Below are 26,075 nucleotides of genomic sequence, written 5' to 3'. Positions count from 1 at the left end.
TTTAAAACTTAAAAAAACAAAAACAAAACACTATTCTAGTAGTACTGTATTCCCTGCATACAAGGTCATTTTCATCCTTTCTGATATAGACGACCAGTAAAATTTAATAATTTAATAAAGGACTACAGTATGTGAATGATATAACGGTGACATTATGAATTGTGCAGTGAAATAAGCATGATATTCTGATATTCTCATTATTCTTGTTTACCTCTTAGCGGATGATGACAGATATATATATATATATATATCTCAATTCCCCCTTCACTTAAAAACTTGAATTTATGATAACAAAATTGACATGAAATGCTAAAGGATTGGAAAACGTTCGGTACCCAGCAGGAAATAAAGTTCCCTACGATTAAACCATGTAGACTGTAAACTTAATAAACTGATCACATGCAGTAAGTGAAACATTCACAACAGAACACTGCCAACAGCAGAAGACAATCCGATTTTAAATACGTGTTAGTAAACAAACATATAATGAGAATGGCTTAATACAAAATCAAACAAGGAGCTGTAATGTGCAGATAGATTACAGCAATAGAGAAATCACACTGTATGGTGTTTCAAGCCTGGGATTATGTGGGACCATTGTACACTATTCTTATAATGCCCTAGGATATTATTACAGGTCAGCTGACGTTACATAGATTTTTGTAATAGACGAGATATAAAAAGAAGCTAAACCCGGCGTCCATAGACTGCACTATGCATAGAGATACTGTAATATTCAAACCATAACTAGCCCCGAACAACTGGGTGTACGCATAGTGCATGCACAGCTTTGCTTACATGTAAAGAGTTTCCTATTCTCCCTGTTCTGAGGAAGTTCCACTTGTTGACCAAGGAGATTTTTTTTTCCCCAGATCAGACAACCGCAGATAAGGATTCGAGATGATCACAGGGGACAGAATGCAGGTCTAGAATATTACTACAGTGAATGAAATGGATACGGAGGCTGCCACTGTGCCAGAGCTGCAACAAGAGCTGGGAACAGGGCAGTGTAATAGAAGGCGGTAATGTGACTCGCTTTCACAGATACCTTTACGCTAAGAGGGGATCCAGGCTCAGCTAACTCCAGCCCGTCTCTGGACGGCTATTTCGGGGACAGAAATGTATGTGCTGCTACAGGGCCTCGCTCCCTAGTCACCCCCTGATACTGGAAGCTGGACCCTGCAGCAGATTTTCAGACCTGTCCCTAACGATTCATCCTCAAGTTTTGGGTGGATTGAGAAAGTTAAATATAAATGTGAGATATTACTTATGGATGGGTTAAGTATGGAATACAGACAGCGGCATCCCAACAGTCAGATTCCGACACTACCAGGTAAGTACCCCAACACTAACCCTTACCCTTCCCCGGTGCCTAACTCTAAGCTCCCCCTCCCCGCACCCTAAACCTAACCCTCCCTTCTTAGTGCCTAACCCTAGCCCTACCCCTAGTGCCTAACCCTAACCTTCCCCCTAGTGCCTAACACTAACCCCCGGGATTCCGGCGCCTGTATTTTGGACCATCGGCATCCCGCACACTGGGATGCTGACTACATCCCCTTACAGATACCACCGAACTGGAAAGTAACAATTGGAGTGTCGTTTGTAATGCCATCTCGCGTATCAGGACTTTTGTGCCAATTCAAGAACAGTTCGGATATGCCCCACTAACTATTGGCCTCTAAATTCAGTAATGAAGGGTGGATTTGTGTTAAACCTTGTAAAGAAGACTAGTGGAGGTGTTGCCCATGGTAACCAATAAGATTGTAGCTATGATTTTATAGGATGTACTACATGATAGCTAGAATCTGATTGGTTTGGTAAATCTCAGCCTCAGTCCCCTTCTTTGAGGCAGTGTGCGTACTCTGGGTCTGATGCAGAAATGGACGCGGCGACGATACTTACACAGTTAAGCAATGTTTTGCTACTGTGCATGCACGTAAAGTCCCTTACTGCACGCGCGCCAACCCAAGTGTCCGAAGGTGTTGGCAATTGAGAAGGGGATTGCGATCCCTGGGTGTATCACAGTGGAGACTGGGAGTGATTGCAAAAAGGGGCCATTTCATAAGAGTATCACAGGCGCGTCTAGGAACATTGGATTTGCGATTGGGAATGTAGCAATGTTTCAGAGGCCATGTTTATTTGGATTTGAGGAGAGTAGCTAGAGTAGACCCTAGGCTACGGCAGATGTTGATTGCGCGACCCATTTTGCGTCGATGTTGGAGTGTTTACAATCTCCATCGCAATCGCACAGACCACGCAGCTTGATAGTGGGCGTCTCACCGCTCGTACACTCCATCGCACCGTCCCGCAGAAAGGAAAGTTTGAGATTTTGAGATTAGCATTTGTATATTCCTGCAAGCGCTATTGCGACTTCAGCTGCATACACAGCTGCATTACCAACCATCTCTAAATCAGGCCCTCTGTCCCAGATCCTAAATCATGAAGAATCACCCATTCCGACAGGTCCTCCAGTGGTTAGGTGAGCCTGTCCTTGCTCCTGCTGGTACCCGTGCCATAAATCTGGAAGAGGGTGCTTGAGACTCTCCTCACTCTTGCTAGGGCAAGCCTTTTTCATACCCGCTGTCAGTAGAAGTGAGGACAGACTGCCCTGACCGCCAGACCAGGTGGATCCTCGCTACGTAAAATCTAGCGTTTTCCTTTTTAGAACTCCACACGGAACTCAATTTTTAGCTTGAGCTGCACGTTTTACTGTACAATTGGTCACTTTCATAACAGGTCTCGAGGATCTCCATTTTTGCATTACCGGCCAAGCTGCTTCACTTTGCCAAGTGGTGAACACGGCTCAACCGTACAAACCAGGGGAAGCGCCTTTGTGTGCAAACTCCTACTCTCTGCTATGCATCGATGAATAAATTGTATCTTTTCCACCCTGATGAAGCCCCATGATGCTTTTTATTTTGCGATTCATTTGGATTTTTTGGGTTGCTATTTTATCTTTTCTGCGCATGGCAGCAATCATGAATGTGTTAGTGCATCAATCTCCTGCCAGCTAGGGCAAGAAAAAGTGTTCGTAACGTAAAAGGACACCTCTATAAAACAGGTTCGGTATCATATCCCGACACTCGGGATGCCGACTGTCAATAGACTAACAGCGGCATCCCAATGCCTACAATCCCGACAGGGGTACAGTAAGTACTGTTCTCCTGCCCTAGTCTTCTCTCAAGGTATAAAAATATTGAAGGCTTTCTTCTCATTTATCCCTTCAAATGGAAGGCTGCACAAAGTGTTCCTTAGCGCGGTGTCTGCTGTCCAAGGCTTTAACTATAGATTTGTCTTGTCTGTGACAGGTAAGAAAAACCCAAACACACATAGGGGGAGATTCAAATGTTTTTGGGTGCCCAAAGGTGCAATTAAATTTCTGCTCCGTTAGGGCGCCAGTGCCACGTGTGCGCGCACAAAAGCATTCGGTATAGCCTCGTATAGCAGCTAACCCTACAGTCCTGCTTTGGGCGCCCAAAAAAGCCCACTTATCGTACATCTCTGTTCACCACCCCGGGAGAGGGTGTGAGCAGAATTGTGTGCAGCCGCAGCTATGCACGCCCGAAAGGAGCAACAATTGAACTGCTCCGACTGGCGCCCGAAAGAAATAGCCATGGCTAAAACAATTGAATCGCCCCCTTAGTGACTTTCATTATGATCGCAAATGCGTTTACAACACAACGAAAACCTTTGATAGACATGAATCATACTTGCCTTGCCTCCCGAAATTTGCTCAGAGCCACCCGGAAAGGTTGACAACTGTATACCCCGGAATACCCCCCCAGTCTCAAACACCACAGCAGCGGAAATGCCGTTGTCATTGTTGCCCCGTCCCCTGCTCCACAATGCTGGTAGGTAATCTCGGCATTGTATAGCAGGGGGCGTGGCCATGAAGACGCGATCGCGCAGTCACACTCCTGCTCCGCCACTTATAAAGCATGCCGTCCCCGCCATATTATCCCCTTATGGAGCGCCATGCCCACCCCACTATGCCACCCGGACCGCCTCTCTCGGAGGGGGCAGCCATAATGTCGGCAGGCATGACATACATTAAGTTAATATCAAGTTAGTATTGAAGTTAGAAGCTGCCAGTAACAACCATGTCCACATACTGGACCTCATTCAGAGTCTGTCGTTGCGGCCGCACGGTTGTATGGGAAAAGGAGCCGGATATGCAAATGATGCACTCGCAAGTTGCGTCCTTAAGATTGGATCGGTAGCTGGCCGACCAAGGGGAGGAAGCGGCCGGAAGACAAAAAAATACGCCCCCTTCTCGTACGCATTACACGTCATCTCCGGGCATGTAAGGATTAATCGAGACCATCGGGAACCATCGGAACTGGTCGTAGACCTTAAGGTTGACCATACCCTCTCTACGATCATGTCAGTGTACAAACCTTCCATATCACTTGTGCTATGACACTACTTTGTTAATTATGCACTCCCATAAAACGCTGTTCGTATAATTAGGCACGCCTGCGTTCGGATCTCCACTCCCCCGTTTCCAAGCACCTTCCCCTGTTACCACCCACAAACGCCTCATCCTGTCACTCAAACTAACGACCTGGCTGTGTTCAAGGAGAGAGAAATTTCTGATCGTAGCAGCTAGTTTGCGAACTTTACGCATGCGCAGTTTAGCGAACATCGGTGGCGTACGACCGTGCGGCCGCTACGACCGACTCTGAATGAGGTCCACTGTACCAAGATGGTTAACATATCAACATTCAAAATATAGTTAACTGCACATACAGTAGTTAAAACTGCAGACAAAATATAGACCTGTTGCCATTCTGACCGTATGAAAATATAAACATGGTCAAAAGGTCGACATTGATAATATAAGCATGTCGATATTTATATGTCGACATTTCTGGCCATATCAAAATGTGCACAATCAAAATGTCAACACTGAAAATATAGGTAACTGCACAAAGTTACAGTATAGTTGCAGTCAAAATATAGGCCTGTCTACATGCTTTGGTTGTCATTTATTTATCAAACTATGAAGCGCCACCATGACAGGGTTTGGCGCAACAGTTGCGGTGATTAATGTATTGTGCAGCACATATCAGACGGCAAGTTTGTCTATGCACAGTTCTCTATAGGGGGGGTGGTGACAATGATTTTGATTATGTGACATTTAGGAACATATATGACAGTATGGCGTACATGCTAGGATGACTGTGATTGGGCAGTTTACTCCTCTCAGTGGGTCACTATCTTCTACATTTGCCAATTATGACTGGTCACCAATATATATTATTTTATCTATGTCGACATTTTGATCTTGTCGTCATTGTATCCCGTCTATATATTAATTGTCTACATTATGTTCGTGTCTATACTATGTTAGTGTTCATTCCAGGTCTGGCTAGGGGCAGGGCGCCGATCGGCAACCGGCAGGTTGTTTCAGAGGGGCGCCGCCATAAGGGCAGGGCGCATTCTGCCCTTTAAAATCGGGCAGGGCGCGGCTCCCCGTTAAAACAGCCTAGCGGGAACACTCCTATGTCCCTATTCACACTTTGACTGTCTATATATAAACATTATGGTGTTAATACAAATAATGGAACGGTTTAAACGGGAAGCAGTCGGGAAGCTGACAGACGGAATCACGACCGCCAGCTTCCCGACTGTCTAATCCTGGCAAGGGCTAAATGACGGGCGTCGAAATCCCGATGCCTGTCATTTTACCTACGCCGGGAGCCCGACACCCGGCTTACCGATCGAAGGTAAGCCGGGTGCGGACAGCCGCAAGGGGGGCGGGGGGATTAGGTTTAGGCACCCTTAAGGGAGGGTAAGGTTTAGGGGGGGAGGTTGGTTTATACTTACCTTAGTGCAGTCGGGAACCCCGCGGGAGGTTAGGGTTAGGCTAGGAGAAGGGGGGGGGAGGTTAGGCTTAGGAACCCCAGGGGGGAGGTTAGGGGTAGGCACCCCCCCGGGAGACTTAGGTTCAGGCAGCGGGGAAGGGGGGGGGGGTGTAGGTTTAGGCACCCTTAAGGGAGGGTAAGGGTTAGGGGGGGAGGTTGGTTTATACTTACCTTAGTGCAGTCAGGATTTTCACCCATGTCGGGCTGCCGCAGCCAGCGGTAAATCATACCGAACCCGTTTAAACGCTTGCACCAATGTGCAGGCACAGAATTTGTAGCAGATGTAATCGGCATTGCAGGTTTATGCATTAGCTGTACAGGTGAAACATCCATAACATTAATAAACAAAACTGGCTATTTCTTCCAATCTGTCTATTCTGTTCACCAAGCTTCTGCGGCCATGTCAGACATCAGAATGACAGGAGGTGGCACACTGATTTTTTTTGATGAGAGAGAGAGACACACACAAATCGGATGCATATTGTACATACATATTACACTTATTTATATAGATCCATCCAAAAAAATGCAGAACAAAAGTGGAAATGCATCCGATCAGCAAAGTTCCCCAGACCACACCATCTTTTTTTCTATCGGATCACATTTCATGCGCATGATCCTACTTTATCAGTGCTTTAAAAATAAAATTCTGCCTAAAAAGCCAACACAATACAAGACTCTCATTCCCTAGCATATGAATTCACAGAAGCTCTGAAACTTTGCCAGCATCCCCCGTGAATCAGCATCCAGGAACGTACATATTAAGTTGCAGGGACTGTATGTCTGAAATGGTACACATTTTGAGCAAGGACATTTGTTCCCCCACTGGTGACTGCTTAGTGCAAGAGCCGGAAATATTCCCCCAGTGACAACAGCGATTGTTAGGGGGCATATTCAATTAGACGCGAAAAGTCGGAAAGGTTTCGCCTGCCGTACTTTTCGCCAACTTTGCGCGTTTTGGAGGCGAAAACCATTCGTGCGCGGCCCCGCTATTCGCCCTATTCGATTCCAAAGGACGCGAAAACGGAACCTGGCGAAACTCAAATAGGCGAAAAGTGCTGTCAGATTTGGGGAAATCAGCCTGACACCCCCCAAAAGATGCACTAACATTGGGGATCAATATAGTTGCCCCTGAATAGCCCTACTGAAGCTATTTGGGGTACTTAAATGCTCTCAATAGCATCTTTGCACAAGTGGTGAAGAATAGCATTTAGCAGTTTTTTTTGGAGAAAATAACTAGTCCCAGCAAATTTGGGGTACATCAAAATGGGTGCAAGCATGGTTAAAAATTACAAAAGTGAAGTTTAAAAAAAAAAAAAAACTTGAAAAACGCACCTTCAGCAAACACCTGCAATCAAAATAACACCTCCCCCATACTTGCAGGAGCCACAAAAAGCTTATTTTGCTACTTTTTAAGTTTGTACCCCACCTCTCTACTTTCTCACCCCCTTTTTCAATGTCATATTTTGGGGTGTTCGTCAATTTTTTTAAAGGATTTTTTTTTTTTACGTAGGTAACCTTTGGGGACTTGTCCCAAGGGTGCAGGGTGGTTTCCCCACCTTTGCACCCCAAAACCGCAATTCTGCGCTTTTCTCCGCCTTGTTTCATAGGCGAATCTTTTTCGCTTACACCAATGCATTTTCTGCGCAGGCGAAAAGTCTTTGGAATTGAATACGGGGATAAGGTTTCATCTGGCGAAATGACATAATCGGCGAAACTTTCGCTGAAAACGGCTTATCGCGGCTAATTGAATATGCCCCTTAGCTTGTAAGACACAGATGGGGCGATCACAGAATTCCAGACAGAATCCGGGACTAAACCAATGTCAGAGAATTTAGCAAGTTCACACAAGTGCAAGGGGGGTCAGTGCAGAGAAAGCTCTCCCTCCTTGCCAAATACTGCCACAAAAGTGAGGGACACTCTGCAATCCCATCGGATATATGTAAGCGATTCGGCATCACGCATTGCGGAGATCCATTCTGAATACAGCAACATATTCTATCCTGCCAGCTGACAGCCGAAACAGGCAGTGGAAAAATAGAGACTGAGACTGGCGTGACATCCCGGGCACCTGCACCACTTTGCAAATCCTGTCCTTTTATCTAATACAATTAGCTACAATAGTGCCAAGACGTTCTAACCAAATTACAATTACTGGGGGACCACTTTATCGCTGTTCTCAAAATGCTTTGTAAAACCTTAGAAGGGCGCTAATAAATATTGGATTAGTCCACAAACCGTATGTATGCCAGGATCCGGTCAATATCCCGACAGTCGGGATGCCGATGCTGGAATACCGACACCTGTCAGAATCCCGGCACCGGCATTCACGGTTACTTCGGTTAAGGGAAGGGTTAGGATTAGGGGTTAGGCACTAAGGGGGGAGGGTTAGGTTTCGGCACTAGGGGGGAGGTTAGGTTCAGGGGTATGCAGTCGGGAAGCCGGCGGACCTAATCCCGACTGTTTTATCCCGGCGAGGGTTAAATGACAGGTGTCTAAATCTAGACGCCTGTCATTTTACCGATGCCGAGAGACCGGCGCCCGGCATCCCGATCTCGAAGGGATGCCGGATGCGGACAGCTGCGGTGGGGTGGGGGAGAGGGTTAGGTTTAGGGCTCCCGGAGGGGGACTTAGGGTTAGGCACCCCCCTGGGAGGTTAGGATTAGGCTAGGGGTAGGGAGTGTTAGGGTTAGGCACCCCAGGGGGGGACTTAGGTTTAGGCGGCGGGGAAGAGGGGGGTTAGATTTAGGCCCTTGGGGGGGGAGGTTAGGCACCCATAAGGGAGGGTTAGGGGGTTAGAAATAGGTTAGTGAATAAGTACTTTCGACAATCAGGATTTCCTCCTCTGCCAGGATGCCGCTGTCGGGATTCCAACCGCCGGGAAGGGGTCCGGCGGTAAATCATACAGATTCCGGTTCAGGCACCGGGGAGGGAGGGTTAGGGTTAAGGAGAGGCGGAGGCTTAGGATACTGACCGACAAGTGTTGGTATTCTAACCCTGTCGGGATGCCGGCGTTGGGATTTTGATCACCAGGATCCAGAGCGCAAACATCCGTACCCAACCCTGTAGGCCAATTCATACTGTGATGTGGGTGCACTGGAAAACACAAATATATTATACATACATACATACATACATACATACATACATATATATATATACACACACACACACGGCTGGTAGGAGAGTTTCTGTACAGTACCATGTCCTATGTCAGGCACTGAGTGTTTGTTCATTTTTTCAAATATATATGACATTCTTCAACATGGTCGGCCAGATTATTGTTTTGCTCTCCATTTTGGCTGCTTCTGATAAACAGATAATGACAAGGTGAAATCGGTTACGGGTTATATGTCGCATTGCACTAGAATTGGGTACACACTAGACCGTCGCTAGGTTTGATGTGCTGCACATCAAACCTAGCAATATCGCTAGCAACAGTGATTGTTCTGTCATTCATTAACTCGTCCCCGTGTGTAAGGGCATTCGTTCTGATGTCACAACGAAATGTCAGTCGCTCAAGTGTGTACCCATCTTAAAAGATTGTTAATTATGTCTGAATGTGTAAAATGTTTTTTTTTAAAAGATTGTACATTCTCTTTCTTACATGACTGTACATGACCCTTTGTCAAGGACGGTAAGATCTTTCCATAGATATTAGACAAAAGCGACGCATATTACAACTCAAATATGGTAACAGCCACCAGGAATGCAATAAAAAAGTTATACTAAATGAAAGAGTGTAGTAAGTCTTGTGCCAACACTGTCAAGTTCTCTCAAGGTCAGTTACCAATGTTATACCTATAATTCATCAGAACCGAATCACAAAGCTCACATATATTTATTGAGTTATATCCAAATGTAAGTGCGCCCCAAAGCTGTTAGTAAGATCTACTAGTTGATGAAAACACACTGATACTTTTCAGAAAATGCATGTAGCCATAGGGATCATTGTGCCTTATAACCAATGCAGGGAAATGATACTAATGATCCCATTTGCATGTATATATCGCTGTTTTTTTTATTAATATATATATATATATATATATATATATATATAACAGCTTCATAATGAGGGTAAGGTGCAATCAGGGAGATTACTATATGATTGTGAAAAACTGTATTCTGTGAAATTGTATTTTTCAATTCCCTATGAATTGTAGACCAGTGATGTTGCTCTGGTGATGTTCGAGGAAGTGTACCGGTATGTTATGACTGTCTGCTTTGTTAATGATATTTCTGAGGTGTTCCTTGATTCTGGTATGTAATGGTCTGATGGTTCTCCCTACATACTGCTTGTTGCATGGGCACTGTATGAGGTAGATCACATTTTTAGTGTGACATGTGATGTGTTCCCGTATCTTGTAGGTTGTGCCCGTCTGTGTGGAGGTAAAGGATGTGGTGGGTTTTGTACTCCTATAGTTTAGATTGGTGCAATTGGAGCATGTCCCGTCACCCTTACACACCCAGGCTACACCCAGTGGTCACATGACATCGCCCATATCGCCACACCAACTTTCCCTATCATGTCCGATCACCCTCTGTTATTAACCATTGCCACCACGCTACACTCCGATCCCCAGAGCGTCACCTCCCACAGACCTGCACACTCGTCATTAAGCCCGCCCACACACCTGTCATTACCCTTTTCCATCCGGCAATATCCCATTGGCCTCCAACAACAGAACACCTCCAGATTGCCATCAACTCCTGACCACGCCCAGTGCACACACACCTCCCCCCCCATTGGCCAATTCCGTACACACCCACCTCCACACCAACCTTTAAAACACTGCTGCACCATGTAACAGTAACCTCCATGATTAAGGCACAGCCGAAACGCGTTGGAGACACACACCCACCATCACGTCCTGGAAACCTTCTTTCCTGCTGAAGAACCCCCCTGCTGTCCCAGCGACCGCTGACCACAAGGAGCTGCCAGCACCTCCGGCGAGCGGCACCCCCGCCTTGTGACCCTGACACGCCCGGCTCTCAGCCTCCCCGCCCCCGCCGCACATTGGGCGCCAACAGCCGCAGGAACCACGAGGAGCCGGCGATCACTGCACACACACGGCATCCCTCATCCGAACAGCCTCACCCGGCCGTCCCGCTGCACGACGTGGCACACACACAGGTACCGGCCCGCATCCCAAACACGGAGACGCCGACCTGCCGCAGCCTGCGCATCCAGCCAGGCTCCATCCACCACGCTGACCCACCCTGCCAGCGCAAACAAGACCAACTGTGCCACCATCACGGGGCACAGCTGCACCAGTAGCTGCAGCACAACAAGAACGGCCATCTAACCTGCCGCTGTATACCATCAGAGACTGCCGACCACCACCCCCAAATCGCAACGCCTACACAGGCACCTACCGGTAGGTAAGTTGTACAAATTGCGGGACGCCGCCACATCATCTATCCTTACCAGACTTCCACCTACACTGTGCCGGGCGTTAAGACTGTCGACCAAAGGTCCAGCAGGGACAACGTGCTGGTCCAGAACTGCACGGAAAAGGAGCCCCCTAAAAGGGTCTACCCACCTTCCCCCCCGTGCACCCATCCTGCTCTTCCCCCCACTGCTCCTGGGTCAATTACCCTCTAGTAGCATTGTGCCTACCTACCTTAAACCAATAAAATTACCTTGACCCAACACCACCGTCTACGTCTCTCTGTCATACAGATCACTCTTACCCAAGCACTTTACACACTGCCCCACCATATAGAGAGCGCGCCTTACCCAGCTTTTACCAGATGTCAAAACTTGGTTGTGTTGACTCATCTGCATCATCAACGGGTCTTTTTTTGGGAAAGTTTAGTTTTTCCTAGCAGCCGCACTTGCTGGAGAAACTAAAGGAGGAGCCATCGCTGCATTACGTGACGCGTGCACTGACAATTTCCTTACCAACAGCTCTATGCATCTGTTGAGATCTGTGTCCGCTGGGAAGAAAGACACGACATTTGACTTAAACCTAGGATTCAGCACGGTCGCCAAACTGTATTGATCTGATTGTAAGATCCTGACAACCCTTGGATCCTGGCGAATCGAATAAAGGACTTAATCTACTAGTCCGACATGCTTAGCAGAAACGCTTTGTTTCAGCTCCTCCTTCAGTTTATCAAGCTGCTTTTCCAACAGTCTAATTAGGGGAATTACCTGACTCAAGCTGGCAGTGTCTGAACTCACTTCACAGGTGACTACTTCAAAGGGTTTTAGTACTTAGCACAACACGGAAAGTATTTTCCACTGAGTTTGAGTAAAGTACATACCCCCCCTCCTCTTCCTATGTCATAGTTTGTTGTGTAGCTTTGGATGGCTTTTTGCTGTTCCTCCATCCGCTGAAGCATATAAAGGGTGGAGTTCCACCTCTTGTTTCAGCTGGTCACAGGGCAAATTTAACATTTCTTGCAGGTGCTGCAATTTTCTACAGTCTGCTGAATGTCGAAAATGCCCAAAAATTGTAGGTCACAGAGAGCATCTCCTGCATGGCCCTGTCATTTTAAAAAAGCATTTGCACCACCAAGTTGATTGTGTGAGCAAAACAAGGGATGTGCTAGAATTCACCCTGCTGTAATGCTCTCATAATATTGGTGGCGTTGTCAGAAATCACAAATCCAGGAGAGTCCAAGCAGGGTAAGCCATTTTGCAATGACTTCCCTGAGTATTTCTAAGAGGCTGTCAGCGGTATGCCTCTTAGTGAAACTGGTGATACACAGCCTGCCCTTGAATCAGCTGCTGTTTCTCATGCTGGCAACACACAGCGATATTTTACCCGATCTGGCCGATTCCGACATATTGGAACGACAGATCGTGTAAAATATGGGCAAATCCTGAGTAAATTGTGAGTCACCACTCACGATCACGATGCGCGTCCCCGCTGATCGCACATCGCATCTGCCGTGCGATGTGCACGCATCTGCCGTGCACTAGGGCAGATCTGACAATCTTGGAGGCAATGCACTGTGAACGTCTGGGTGCAGGAGAGATCGTATGAAGATTGGACACCAAATTGTGTGGCGATCGTGTGCAGAGCTGTCGGGGAGAGTTTCAAGGGAAATCGTACACAAATCGTGCACATCGGCTGATCATGTGCAAATCGCCATGTGTGTGGCCAGCTTTAGATGCTGCTGCTGCTGTTGGTGGTGCTGAAGGCGATACACCCACCCAGTGAGCTGTTAGTCATGTAATATTGCGTTTGTCCTGTTCCACTTGTCGACATATCTGTGGTTAAGTGGACAGTGGGTACAACGGCATTTTGGAGGACACTAATTATGTTTTTTTTAACCTCCCTGTACAGGCTGGAAATTGCTTTTCTAGTAAAGTGGAACCTAGATGGGATTTGGTAACGGGGACACAGGACCTCAATTAACTGTCTAAGACCCACTGCACTAATGGTGGATATCACACGCACATCTAATACCAACATAGAAGTGATGGCATCAGTGATCCGCTATGCAACTACTACTAGTAGTCTTCCTGGTCCCCTTCTTGGATGAAGATCCACTGCCAGCAGCAGCAGAGATAGCGCTCAAGGATTCTTCTGAGGAATCCAGGATAGGGAAGGACTGAGTTAGCCTTATCAAATTGGATGCAGGACTACTTCCGATAATGATTGAGAATATTGTTGATGAAGGTGTTGGTGGTGAAGATGTCAGGTGCTTGGATCTAGCAGAAAGAAGGGAGCTAGCTGATGCTGAACTGCTTGTTGTTACTTTTTTAGCTAAAGTTTCTGAATTTTGAAAACACTTTTGATGGATGCTCTGTAGATGACGTAACAGGGAGGAGGTTCCTAGATGGTTAGGATCCCTACCTCTACTGACTCTGGCAAGACAACTGATACAGATGGCTTGACAATTGTTGTCCGGATTTGGGTAGAAATGATTCCACACATAAATGGATTTTTTTGTTTTATGCCCAGGCATGACAATGATCTTTTCCTTATCATGGGCAAAAACTGTTTCCACTGGGGCCTGATTTACACAAACAACATCCTCATCAACTTCGTCATCAACATCCTTATTAGCATCAGCTAGACAAATATTCTCCTCATGCTCGTGCACTTCCACAGAAGCATCCTCGATTTCTATGTCAGCATGTGGACTTGTGCTGCTCATCCCCACATTTGCAGAGGACGCACAAGTGGTTGAAGGAGGCTCCTCCTCGAGTATAGTATTGGAAAGGTCATACTCACACATGGCACCTGCCGACACAATTAGACTCTCCTTAGGGATTTGTGACATTTGTGAGCGCACAGTTGGTTCCTGTGCCTTAACGATTTTCTTTTTTTTTTAAACGTCTACAGGGAGAAGGGCTTACATCATCATAAAAGGCAGAACCACCAGTCTTTCCTTGCCACTTCGCGTGGTGAAAGGCATATTGCCAATTTTATGTCTTTCTGCAGCTAACTTTCCCTTTGATGTTTTTTTCTTTACCAATGTAAAATATTGGTTCTTTGATTTTAGATGCCCCGACTTAAGCCCTGTATGCCCTTGGGCATCATCTGTAGTAGACGATGTAGACGGACTAGTACCGTCATGACTGGTGGCACTGGCAGCAGCTCCAGCACTAGTATGTGGTTGCTGTTCTCCTCTCCACTGATCATTCTCCATATCAACAAATACGAATTAAATGGGGTACAGCACATACGTCAATTTGTACCAAATTTAAATATTATACTGCGGTATCAATGACCTACAGTGTCACAAGATTTTTCATGAATAAGAATAAAACACTGCGCTACCACTGACAGTGTCACAATATTACACTGCGCTACGACTTATAGTGTCACAATCCATGGATGATGTCTGGCCGGCAGTGTAACCAAACAATATATTTTTTTCCCACTGGGGAAGAGCACCCCTGGACGAGGCAGCAGCTCCTTGATGAACAACACAGCACCCCTTTATGGACAACAAAGCACCCCTGCGGAGTGCTGACGGACCACCTACAGAGTCACAATTACGTGGATGATAAACTGTGGTCTGGCCGGCAGTGTCACTGAACAATAATAGCGTAGCTAGTGCACACACAAAAAAAAAATTACACAAAAATATATTTTTGATTTATTGTGGAATAATTATTATTCATTTTAACTTTTTTTCACAGTGAGGAAAAGCACCCCTGGATTGACAGAGCACCCTTTTATGGACAACACAGCAGCAGCCCTTTATAGACTGCAGCCCCAGCCCCTTTATGGACAACACAGCAGCAGCCCTTTATGTACTACAGCCCCAGCCCCTTGACTGACAGGACAACAGTGACACAGCAGCACACCTTTATGTACTGATTACTGAAGCCCTCCCTTTATGTACTGCAGTCCCAGCCACTTTATGGACAACACAGCAGCAGCCTGCAGGCTCAGCCCCCGACAGGGCACTGTGACACAGCAGCATGTACACAGACAGAGCACGTGTAGTCTGTACATTCTCCACAGCAGGAATGAAAATGGCGCCGATCACCGGGACCTTTATAGAAGCCAAAACCTGTGAGAATCAGACAGCGGGAGGATGACGTTTTGCCTTGTTTTCGGATCAGAGTTAGGCGGGAAAACCTGAGCCGGACTGGGATCTCGGCTCGTAACGCGAAGTTCGGGTAGGTCCGGTTCTCGGAGAACCTGACCCGCTCATCTCTACCTACTACCTAGTATATTGGACAGAATGAGTAACGCAAATAATAAGATTGTTAGCAAACTGTCACCATAGCCCCCCTGTGCGCATACTGTAATTCTCAGCATTGCACCACAGGGGGTGGGGCCAAAATTATGCATTCGATCCACCCCGTCCCCACAGTGGCCATCTTACCTCCTCTCTGGAAAAAAAAACGTGCAGAGGAGGCAGGAGAAAGTTAGGTAAGAATGCAAGAAGGCTGCAGAAGTCAGCAAGTCCTGCTCCACACTTCAGTAACACATTAGAAAGAGGACATGCAATTTTCATGCAACTTTGATACCTTCTAGATCGGAAGGACCTAGGGCTATATTTACAAAGCCGCCGCTTCATCATTATAATGGAGATAGCATTTCTAGAAAAATTCTTAGTTGTGCCATGAACATTTTCCTTTTGATCAAGGGATAACCCAAGACTTTGAAATCTTCTAAAGACCCTTCCCCTGATTGGTGCTTTTTTCTTTTTTGACAAATCCTTTTCTCAGATTTGATTTGGATGTTCTTTGATATTCACGATGATGCTCGTTTGGTAACACATTAACCAACTATACCCACTTATAACAACCCAACTCTCAAATCTATTGATGCAAGTAAACCAAATTATTAGAGCACGGCAGTGGGAGATTTGAAATCATCTTTGAAAGAGCCGCTTGAACAAATCTGATTCAGCTTCACCTGTATCGTTACCAAGAAGTATTGAGACACCGGACAAGGAATTTCATATTGATCTCCGGTGTCCTGGACTGCGCACATGTGCGGACCAATAGCCATGCACGCATGGTACAGACAGCTACTTTGCTACTGCAAAAAGCAAATGGCGAAGAAACAGGGCAACGTCATCACCAGGACAGCTTCCTATCAGATGCGCAATAGACAATAATAATCATAAAATCATTGTTGAGGTGCCTACAGTATGAACGTCATATTTTTACAAACATCCATTTACACTGCTCTCCCCAAATAGCAAAGCTATGAAGATATATTTTCGGATCTGACACCACTAACTCCCCAGTGCACCCTATGTGGACTAAGAACAATTGTGTTGTCGATATAAAACATAACAGAACACCTAAATTGACAGTTAATAAATCCTACTCCATGTTACATACATAAGTATTACAATAGCAATTGCAGCATTAGCACTTCATGTTCCCCTAGTGGCCATTGCAGAGCCTAATCTCCTGCCTGGACCCAGCATTTTGAATATTGCTCACCTCATCTCGTTGGTCTGATGTCATGAATCCTCTGCAGTATCCAGGATAATCCACTGGTGGGATGTCTTCTGCTATAAACTTCTTAGTCATAAGAGGTGACAAGGTCCAGTCTGTTCTCCAATGTCGCCTGTACACACACTCTCACTGACACTTGTGCAAAAGCGCCTGCACCTCCTAGGTGTGACCTACACCTCACACACAGTCTGACCGCTCACCTGTTGTACTCAGCACTACTATTCACTGTAACTGTCTGTGAGCACCATCTGTTCTTCACTTGTCACTGCACCAATCACTTATCCTCATCTGTCAATCACCAGCAACCCATGCACAAAACAATCGTTGCGGATACATGACAATACAGTATTGTTATCCAGCATCTCCCTGTGCCACAGTCAAACTTTATCAAACCCTGGATTTATCTGTGCAGTGATATAGGATATAAGTCAGTGTCTTATAAATATATTTAAAATTAAAAAAAAATTCTATGCACAATGTGGCTTTATAAATATAGAACAGGATTAATAAATATTATTTCTCTCTCTCTAAACGCGAACTCATTTAGGTCACTTCTTACTAAGGCAAATGTATTGCACCCACACGTGAAATCACAGTGACACTTCACTATCACACACACAATCCCCTGGTGTTCTTGTCACACAATCCCCTGGTGTACACTGTCATACTCACACAAGCACCTGGTGTGCACTGTCATACTCACACAAGCCCCTGGCCCACACTAGAACACTCAGATAAACACCTGGTGCACACTGACACACAAGCCCCTTGTGCACACTGACACACTCAGAAATGCGCCTGGTGTGCACTGTCAAACTCACACAAGCCACTAGTGAACACTGTCACACTCACACAATGCACTGGTGCACTGTCACACACACAAGCACCTGGTGCACACTGTCACACTCACACAAGCACCTGGCGCACACTGTCACACTCACACAAGCCACTAGTGCACACTGTGAAACTCACACATGCACTTGCCTGGTGCACACTGTCACCCACATACACACAAGTACCTGGTGCACACTGTCAAACTCAGACAAGTACCTGGCACACACTGCCACACTCACACAATCGCATGGTGCACACTCATACAAGCCCCTCACATAAGCCCTTGGTGCACACTGTCACACTCACACAAGCCCCTGGTGCACACAGTCACACTCACACAAGCCCCTGGTGCACAGTCACACAAGCCCCCGGTGCACACAGTCACTACCATGTGTCCATGACCTAGGCTGTCACCCTCAAGTCAGACTGCCAAATTCTCCCCTTCTCCGGTCCCTGCTGCTCTCAGCCCCGGCTGAAACCATACCCAGCAGGAGCAAAGGCAGCAGCATTCCCACTGGCCCCGCCCATCTCTGACTCACCCACACACCACGCCCGCTCTCTAAGGTAACCCAACACCAACACTTGCCCACACCAAGCAGTGCGGCTTCTTCCGCCAGAGGTCCCGAACCAATCATATCTGCCGGGTGTGTAGTCACGCCCTCCCAGTAGTATAGATTCCGTCCCACGCACCTGTCTCTGTTGTGAATACACCGCTGTCTTACCTGTATGGTCCCGCCCCTTTCCCGCCCTTATAGTCTGCGCCGGAGGGAGGGGGCACGGACGGTAGGACAGGCGGGCCCCAAAAACTTTTACCCCCCTTTGACCATTACCTGCAGCAGCTGCACCGGCGCTCAGTCCTGTATGCAACGTGGGAGATAGTCCACTCTCAGCTCACAGTGACAACTGCTCATCCTGTATGTAAGGCATAACTGAGGTGCGCCTTTGGGCTTTCCATACATGTCAGGGATGCTTAGATCGTGTGTAAAGTGCAGTTTGTTCTGCATGTGTGTTTAGGGCAAAAGGCTTTAATAAATAGGCATTGGGGTAAAACAAATGGGTGCTCAGATCTTGGTCAAATTTCTTAGGGGCAAGTCTTGGACAGGTTACACCAGTGGTCTCCAACCTGTAGCTCGCGGTCTTAATTTTGGTAGCTCGCCTAGCTGCCGTACTGCCGGGCCAACCAGGAGGAAGTGACCTCTAACGTGTGCTCCCCTGTGGCATTGACGCAATGGGTGGAGCCAGAGGGAAGCACGTCAGGTGACTGCCGCAGCCTCTACACAGCAATCACCTGACGGGGTTCCACCCATGGCGTCTAAGATACGGTGGAGCCAGTGACTCCCGCCCAGCCCTGCCTATATCTTTTGCTCCTCTACTGCACGTACCTCCTTGGAGCCGGTAGTTAACATGTGCCTGTGCTTACATTTTATTTACAAATTACAACGATATCACTGTAATAATTAAATGCATTGTTGTTTTCTATGAAACTTTTTTTTCATTTTCATTATATGACCTTCAATTGTTCGGTTATGAGCCAGATTTTTTTTTTCTCCAATTTTAGTAGCTCTTCAGAAAGTTACATTTTACTAAAGTAGCTCACATCCCAATTAAGGCTGGTGACCACTGGGTTACACTATAGGAGACTTGTTAACTATTATATAATGGCCTTAAAATCTGTCACCACACTGCATAAGGATGGCTATCGATTATCCATGGTTTTGCCATTGATGGTGGAGATGTGGCGATGCTATGCCATCAATGGCAGAGGCTCAGCTTTTTTTTTCTTGTAGCTGGCACAGGGAGAATGGAGCTTAGCCCTGCCCCTAGGTGCGTCACAAAACTCTGCCAACATCGCTTGATTGGCCCACTGCCTGCTCTGAAGGACAAGCAACTGATGGGTGAAACAGTGATGGTTTCCCGTCAATGGTTTAATGCCATTGATGCTAAACATCGAAGGTTATCACTATGATGGCCAATCTTGGTTGCACAATAGAGTTAAGGAGAGGGTCCTCCCTCCCCCCAACCTCTTAGTAACAGAGCAGAGACATAGGGGTCTATGTACTAAGCCTTGGAGGGAGATAAAGTACCAACCAATCGGCCCCTAACTGTCTCTTTACAGGCTGTGTCTGAAAATGACAGGAGCTGATTGGTTGGCACTTTATCCCCTTCCACTTTCCCCATAGTGCCGAATTACCGGCCTCGGCCATCCTCCCCCGCCCATGTCAGCCATTGGCCAACCTCACCCTTTCCTCAACACTGCCATTACAGTCCACGATTTAAGGTTGTCTTAGATTGAGCACTGGTGACGTAATTAGTACCTCAGTCAATTTGATTTAATCATCTGGACTCAAGCATGGAGGTCCTTAAAACCTGGACTTTAATGGCAGAGTTTTGGAACATCTACAGTAATGTATTCTGCCCAAGCCCCAAACACCTCAGTCTCTTCTGATGTGTTATGCTGGGTACACACTAGACGATTTTTTTAACGATTTGGCTGATTCCGGCACATTGAAACGAAAAATTGATCAAATCATCAAGTGTGTATGCACTATGTGGCTGACGATGTGCGCTCCCGCGCGTCGTCAGCAACTTCCTCCGTCGGCCCTGCATGCAGATCCGACGGGGGGTAACGTTAGAGGCATGGCCCCTGCCGTTGCTGCCAGCATCGGCAAGTGTGTATGCAGTTGCCGATGATGTGTCCCGTCGCTAAAGGTGTCGGGCACACTAGACATCGTCTAGTGTGTACCCGGCTTACGAGGCCTGCAACACCTCTTTCCTCAGCTGACACAGCAGGACTCGACCATTGCACCACGCGCACGCATCATTAAGTGAGCGTTTGCGTATCATTATGTGAGCAAGTGCGTCATGTATTAGTTCAGTCTTGCTGTGCCCGTTGAGGAGAGAGCTAGTGCAAAGATTGTTTCAGCTGGTTACAATAATATCGGTTGTGACACTAGCCCGATATATCTGTCTGGATCAGGGCAAAGCCAGCAGGGAAGGGAGATAGATAGGGGAACACAGGTAAGGAGATAGAGGAAGATAGGGGGTGCCAGATAAGGTCTAGGACAGGAGGTGAGACACAGAGAAGGGGGAGTAGAGGGGTGGACATGGAAAAAGCGGGTACAGAGAAAGTGGAATGGAAATGCTGGTCATAACGGCTAACAACCTGCCGCGCACACTTGCTACCCCTAGAGTGAGAGGGGGAAACCAATATTGAGGTAGTTGTAAAAAGGGGAGAAGAGCAGGAAAATAGGAGCAGGTATAGGGGGAGGAGTTTTTGGAGAAACGGATAGGCAGGTTAACTAGGTGGAGAAATAGGGGGAGACGGGAGGAATAGTGGGAGATGGGAATAATTGGGGAAGAATATTGTGATGCGGGAGGAATAGGGGGAGAGAGACAGGAAGTTTGGGGAGTAGAGAGGACAAAATCCTGCACAATACAGTATCTAGCAGCCCGGCACTGACAGGTCCAAATACTATTTCATTATAGGAGCCATTAAATGAGGAATCTATGAAATCATAGTTGCAGATGCTTTGTAGGGGGGGGGGGGGGGGGGGGAGATGGGAGTCCTGCAATGCTCAAACATTACTCTTTACAGGCATTACTGGGATAACAGCCCGCATATTAATGCAAAGTATTGTGGGAGGGGAGGGGGCATGGTGAATGCAATCCACATCGTCATCGCCTCCTGGCTGAGAGGTCCCAAAGTTAGCATCTATAATGCATCGGATAATTTGAAAAAATAACTCTTTGCAGTACGTAGCCACCAATGTAAGATGTATTCATGTCATGGAGTGGTTCTGGGGTATATTTACTAAAGTGCTGGTTTTTAGAAGTGGAGATGTTGCCCATAGCAACCAATCAGATTCTACTTAACATTTATCTAGCTCCTTCTAGAAGATAATAGCTAGAATCTGATTGGTCGCTATAGGCAACATCTCCACTTCTAAAAAACCCGCTCTTTAGTAAATAGACCCCTGAACTTCTATCTGCAGACAGGACGCTGTGGACTCAGATGTACTGTATGCTGCTGCTGAACTGTAAAACCAGTATTACCTGCTCTTGGTGAAATGTACAGTTTTAAACCTAGATATACGTGTTTTTGAACTTTAGTAAAGTGTTTAAGTCATACTTGCCAACTCTTCCTGATTGTCAGGGAAACTCCCTGAAACAGTAGCAAACTCCCTGACGAGTCTAGTAATCTTCCTGATTGCACCTTATCCCCTATTATGAAGCTGTTAAATAATAAAAAAAACACATATATACATTCAAATGGATCATTAGTATCATTTCCCTGCATTGGCTATAAGGCACAATGATCCCTATGGCTACATGCATTTTCTGAAAAGTATCAGTGTGTTTTCATGAACAAGTAGATTTTACTAACTTCTTTGGGGCCAGGGCCGGACTACCCATCTGACACTTTTGGCAAATGCCAGAAGGTCTGGTGGCCAGATGGGCCGCTCTGGCTGCAAACCCTGGCCAAGCAGCCCCCCCTCCTGGCATCTGCTCCGCCGGGGATACTGAAAGAAGGGGGCATGCAGCAAGACCATGCCCCCATGACTTGCGGCACTCCCCCGTGAGGCGAGACCATGCCCCCATTTGCAGAGGCCACGCCCCTTTTGCTGGCGCACGCAATGGCTATTGCAGGGAGACTGTCATAAGCAGCCCCTGTTTGGGGCTCATTTACAATTTCATGGCACGCCTCTCAGATGTAGCAGTACATGTGGACTCTAATGCGCGCTCATAGGTGCTGCTTTTACAATCTCCCTGAAATGCTTTTTCAAAAGATTGTAAGCTCCACTGGGGCAAGGACTGGTGCGAATGGCCAAATATTGTCTGTAAAGCGCTGCGGAATATGTGTGCGCTATATAAATAACTGGTAATAATAAAAGTAGATAAGTATGGTTAACGTTTTTATCTACTCACAAGTAGCAAAAGAAAGCAGAGAGCTTTTTATCTGAATTAGGGCAGCACATATTTTTATTTTATATGACTGCCCTCTAGTGGTGTAAAGTGGGGCATCTGAACTCAGAATTTGGAATAAACGTAGACTATGGACCTGAATTATTAAGGATCGCAATTGCGATACCAATAGCAATTACGCACGCAGTCTCATTGCGATAGTATGCTAATCCACTGCGATCGCTATGCCGTCACAGCGCTACATAAGGACGCCCATCTTACCTTACATCCATAACACTTAGCAAGACTGCAAAACCATCGGTAGAATCGAGTACCATCGCATCCTCACGCACACTTGCACAAGCTCTGACCTTACTGAGGAATTGCTAACCTCATCGCACGCTGTGTGTCACCACCACCCACAAATGGTACTTCCTGTCAATCACTCTACGATGGGTCTGCGTAGCCACTGTGATCGCAGTGGAGTGTTCGCGCACTGCGATGCAGGCACAGATTGTAACAATCGGCCGATTGCATGCGGAATCGCAGTTGCGATCCTTGCTGAATCAGGCCCTGTAGGTACAAATTTAATGAGCCTTGTGACTCTGGGGCCCATTCATCAATAATCACATTCTCAATGTGATCTGGGCGCAATATTAGCATTCAAAATTGCATTGCAGTATGTGATAATAATACCACTGGAATGTATCAATATTCACCAGCAGGGACAGGGAAGCCCTGCGATGTGTTTGGAGTGAAGTGATCGCATAAGCCCAGTATATTTCTGTGGCGCGTAGCCCATAGGCTACAGCGACTAATACATCTTCCGGGGGCCAAACTCTGCATTCCAGAGCTTGGTAAATCTGACAGCTTCACAACCCCCATAGAAACCAACAGCTGCTGTCGTAACTGAAGGGGCCGCATTGGGGTGATACTTAATATTTGAGGGTATCCTTCAAAAACTGGTGTTTTCTGGGAATATGGCAGAAATATTTAATGATAAATATGCCATTTTGAGAGATTTCAGGGTAATAAAATATCACATGCAAAAATATGCAGTGATTTACCCAACATGATACCCGATAGGGCACGCAGCTACATGAGGCACCAACCAGAGCTTGCGGCTAATTGAATCTGCCTCATATCGCCCTGCTACAGCTCTGGATGAAGGCGATATGGCAAGATGAGAAACAGATAAATGCCCGTGTGGCACCATCCTGAGTGCCACAGAGTACTATTACCACAAATGAATGTCTCTCGTGGTCCCATAAGCTTGTGAGGCACATTCTCCTGGCATGGTCTCTGGGCCTGATTCAGAGCTGAACGCTCTGACCAGAGCGCTCGCTCTGAATCAGGGCCCTCCTACCTGTTTTTGGAGCGGCCTCATGGACGCTCGCATAGCTGTGGGTTACCACCCACAGCTATAGCGAGCGTCCATGATGATGGTCGCGATGGTCAAAGACCATCGCGACCATCGGGCTTGCGACGAGACCCTGCGGTAGGGTCTCGCTTCCGCAAGCCCAGGAGTGATTTTGGCTCTATCAGAGCCAAAATCACTCCCACTAACATCATTACTGATGTCAGTGGGGCCGGACTCAGACGGTAGGCGTTCCCATGGGAACGCCTCCGTCTGGCAACCATGCCCCCGGCACGCCCACCAAAGGGGGCGTGCTGTCAGTCACCATCGACAGCACGCCCCCTTTGGTGCGAGACCCCGAGCGACGTATTTCTCGTCGCTCGCCGGGTCTCGCGCATGCATACGACGGAGCTCCCTCCGTCGTGCGCATTCGCCAAACATAGACCCGCTTGCGAGCGAACTTCCCTCGCGAGCGGGTCTGAATGACCCCCTCTGTCCAGTCATTTACTTTTAACCACTTGCCTGGCGTGGTTTCCATCATTTGCGACCACATCAGGCAGTGCGTTAACTGACATGGTCGCAATCTATGCGAGATGTCAGTAATGCACGGTGGGCAGCTGCCTGAAGATAATCTTCAAGCAGCCGCCATTAGCAGAGGGACCTCCCAATCCCTCTGCATCCCTGCACCCACCTTCATTGACTGCCATGGTGCCGACTAGAGCAGCCACTGCTTTCCAGCGAGTTGCAGGTACATTTAAAACGGCACTCAGCCAGAGTAAAGCCCGGCGTGCTTTACATTTACCCCTGGTGCCATTTTAAATATATATCTGCAACCCACCGGGAAGCAGCGGCTTACATATTGATTTGATTTAGATTTCTCTTCTGTTCATGCACTTTGCATTTTGTTAATTGATAAAAAATAGAGAACCGAAATAGCAGAGCTGCTCTGCTATTTTGGTGTCACCGAGCTGCGAGCAACAGTGATGGATGACACGCGCATGCATTAGTCATCCACTGTGATGGGTGAGAGGCAGGGGGCTGCCAAGCGGCTCCCGATGCGCTGGGCAAGCCCCCAGCATGGCGAGAACGGAGGAGTGACACACGGTCACTCCCCCGAAACGGCATTGCGTGCACGCCTTCCGACCAAGGGGGTTTGATAGAGTGAGTACAGCGCACTAGGGACCTCATTCAGAGTCTCTCGCTAGATGCGATCGCTCGCCCCCAGCGTGTGCAAATTTGTCTAAGTGACGCCATGGGAAGCGATCGCTCGCCAAGGCATAAGCAAGCCCACCATGTCTTAGCGAGCAGCCAGCATACACCCAATCGCACAGGCAGAGCCGCCCACCAGCGCACGTCATCTCCAGGAAGTGTATTAAAACATTAGTACATCGAGCACCATCAGCGCTTGAGGTTGCCTTACCCTACCGCAAGCACTGCGAGGACTTCAGTGTAAAAAACAGGCATGTGACGTGTACTATGACGCTACATGTTAATTGTGCACGCCTCTAAAACAGCGTTGAAACACTCAGGCACGCCTGCGTTCGCACCTCCACTCCCCCGTTATTAGTGTCCTGCCCCTGTTACCACCCACAAACGGCCTCTCCTGTCACTCATTTCACTGGGCTGTCTTTGCTGGGCGAGCGAGCGGCCCGCGATCGCACAGAGTAGTTCGTGCACGCGCAGAATGAAGCATGCGCATACGCAAACCATCAGGCCGCTTGCGAGCGCACACTCTGAATGAGGTCCAAGGCGTCACCAATCCCAGTGACACCACTGACGCAAAATGCTCTGCAAACCGGTGCTGCACTTTGCATCAGCCCCCATATCTTTCTCTCGCCCTTAGCAGAGCACCTACAAATTCTACAGGCTCCGCTGAAATGAAGTAATATTAATAATACAGTTAGAGCATATAATTACCACCAGCGCAGGTGAGAGGATCCAGCCATGATGTCCAGCACACTGTTACCTGGCGGAGACTGCAGAGGGTGGGATGTCCAAGTCACGGGACGCTGCTGAACAATGTGAGCATCAGATCAGGGACAGTGAAAGTGCACAGATGAGAGATCCTGTCACCGATGGCTGCTGCCAGCCCAGCTCTTTGTTAAGCCACTGCAAACTCTGGCATGCCGAGCCAGCAGATTTGCCACTGAATAAGTGCACCGAGGGCTGGGGCGCTCATGACCTCATACAGCTGGGAGATAAACCGGCTCCATTTGTTTCAGGA

General features: G+C 47.4%; 1 protein-coding gene across 5 annotated transcripts in view; it reads right to left on the bottom strand.

The window, feature by feature from the left end:
• Window positions 1-26,075, bottom strand: part of LOC148505538 (SEC14-like protein 5) — an 89,846-nt gene extending 63,771 nt beyond the window's left edge. Inside the window, exons 1-2 of one of the 5 annotated variants that reach the window (XM_088448171.1) lie at window positions 25,769-26,075; window positions 8,842-8,963 (exon numbers count right to left, since the gene is read on the bottom strand). The gene's annotated coding sequence lies outside the window, so the exon portion shown is untranslated. Of the gene's footprint in view, window positions 1-798; window positions 896-8,841; window positions 8,964-16,743; window positions 18,094-25,768 lie in introns of those variants that run through there. The other 4 variants (XM_088448170.1, XM_088448173.1, XM_088448169.1 and 1 more) reach the window with 4 other exon arrangements.

This window comes from Taudactylus pleione, unplaced genomic scaffold (genome assembly GCF_031769625.1).
Source record: "Taudactylus pleione unplaced genomic scaffold, aTauple2 ptg000451l, whole genome shotgun sequence".
Taxonomy (NCBI): Eukaryota; Metazoa; Chordata; class Amphibia; order Anura; family Myobatrachidae; genus Taudactylus; species Taudactylus pleione.
This window is presented reverse-complemented; position numbering and strand designations above follow the sequence as displayed.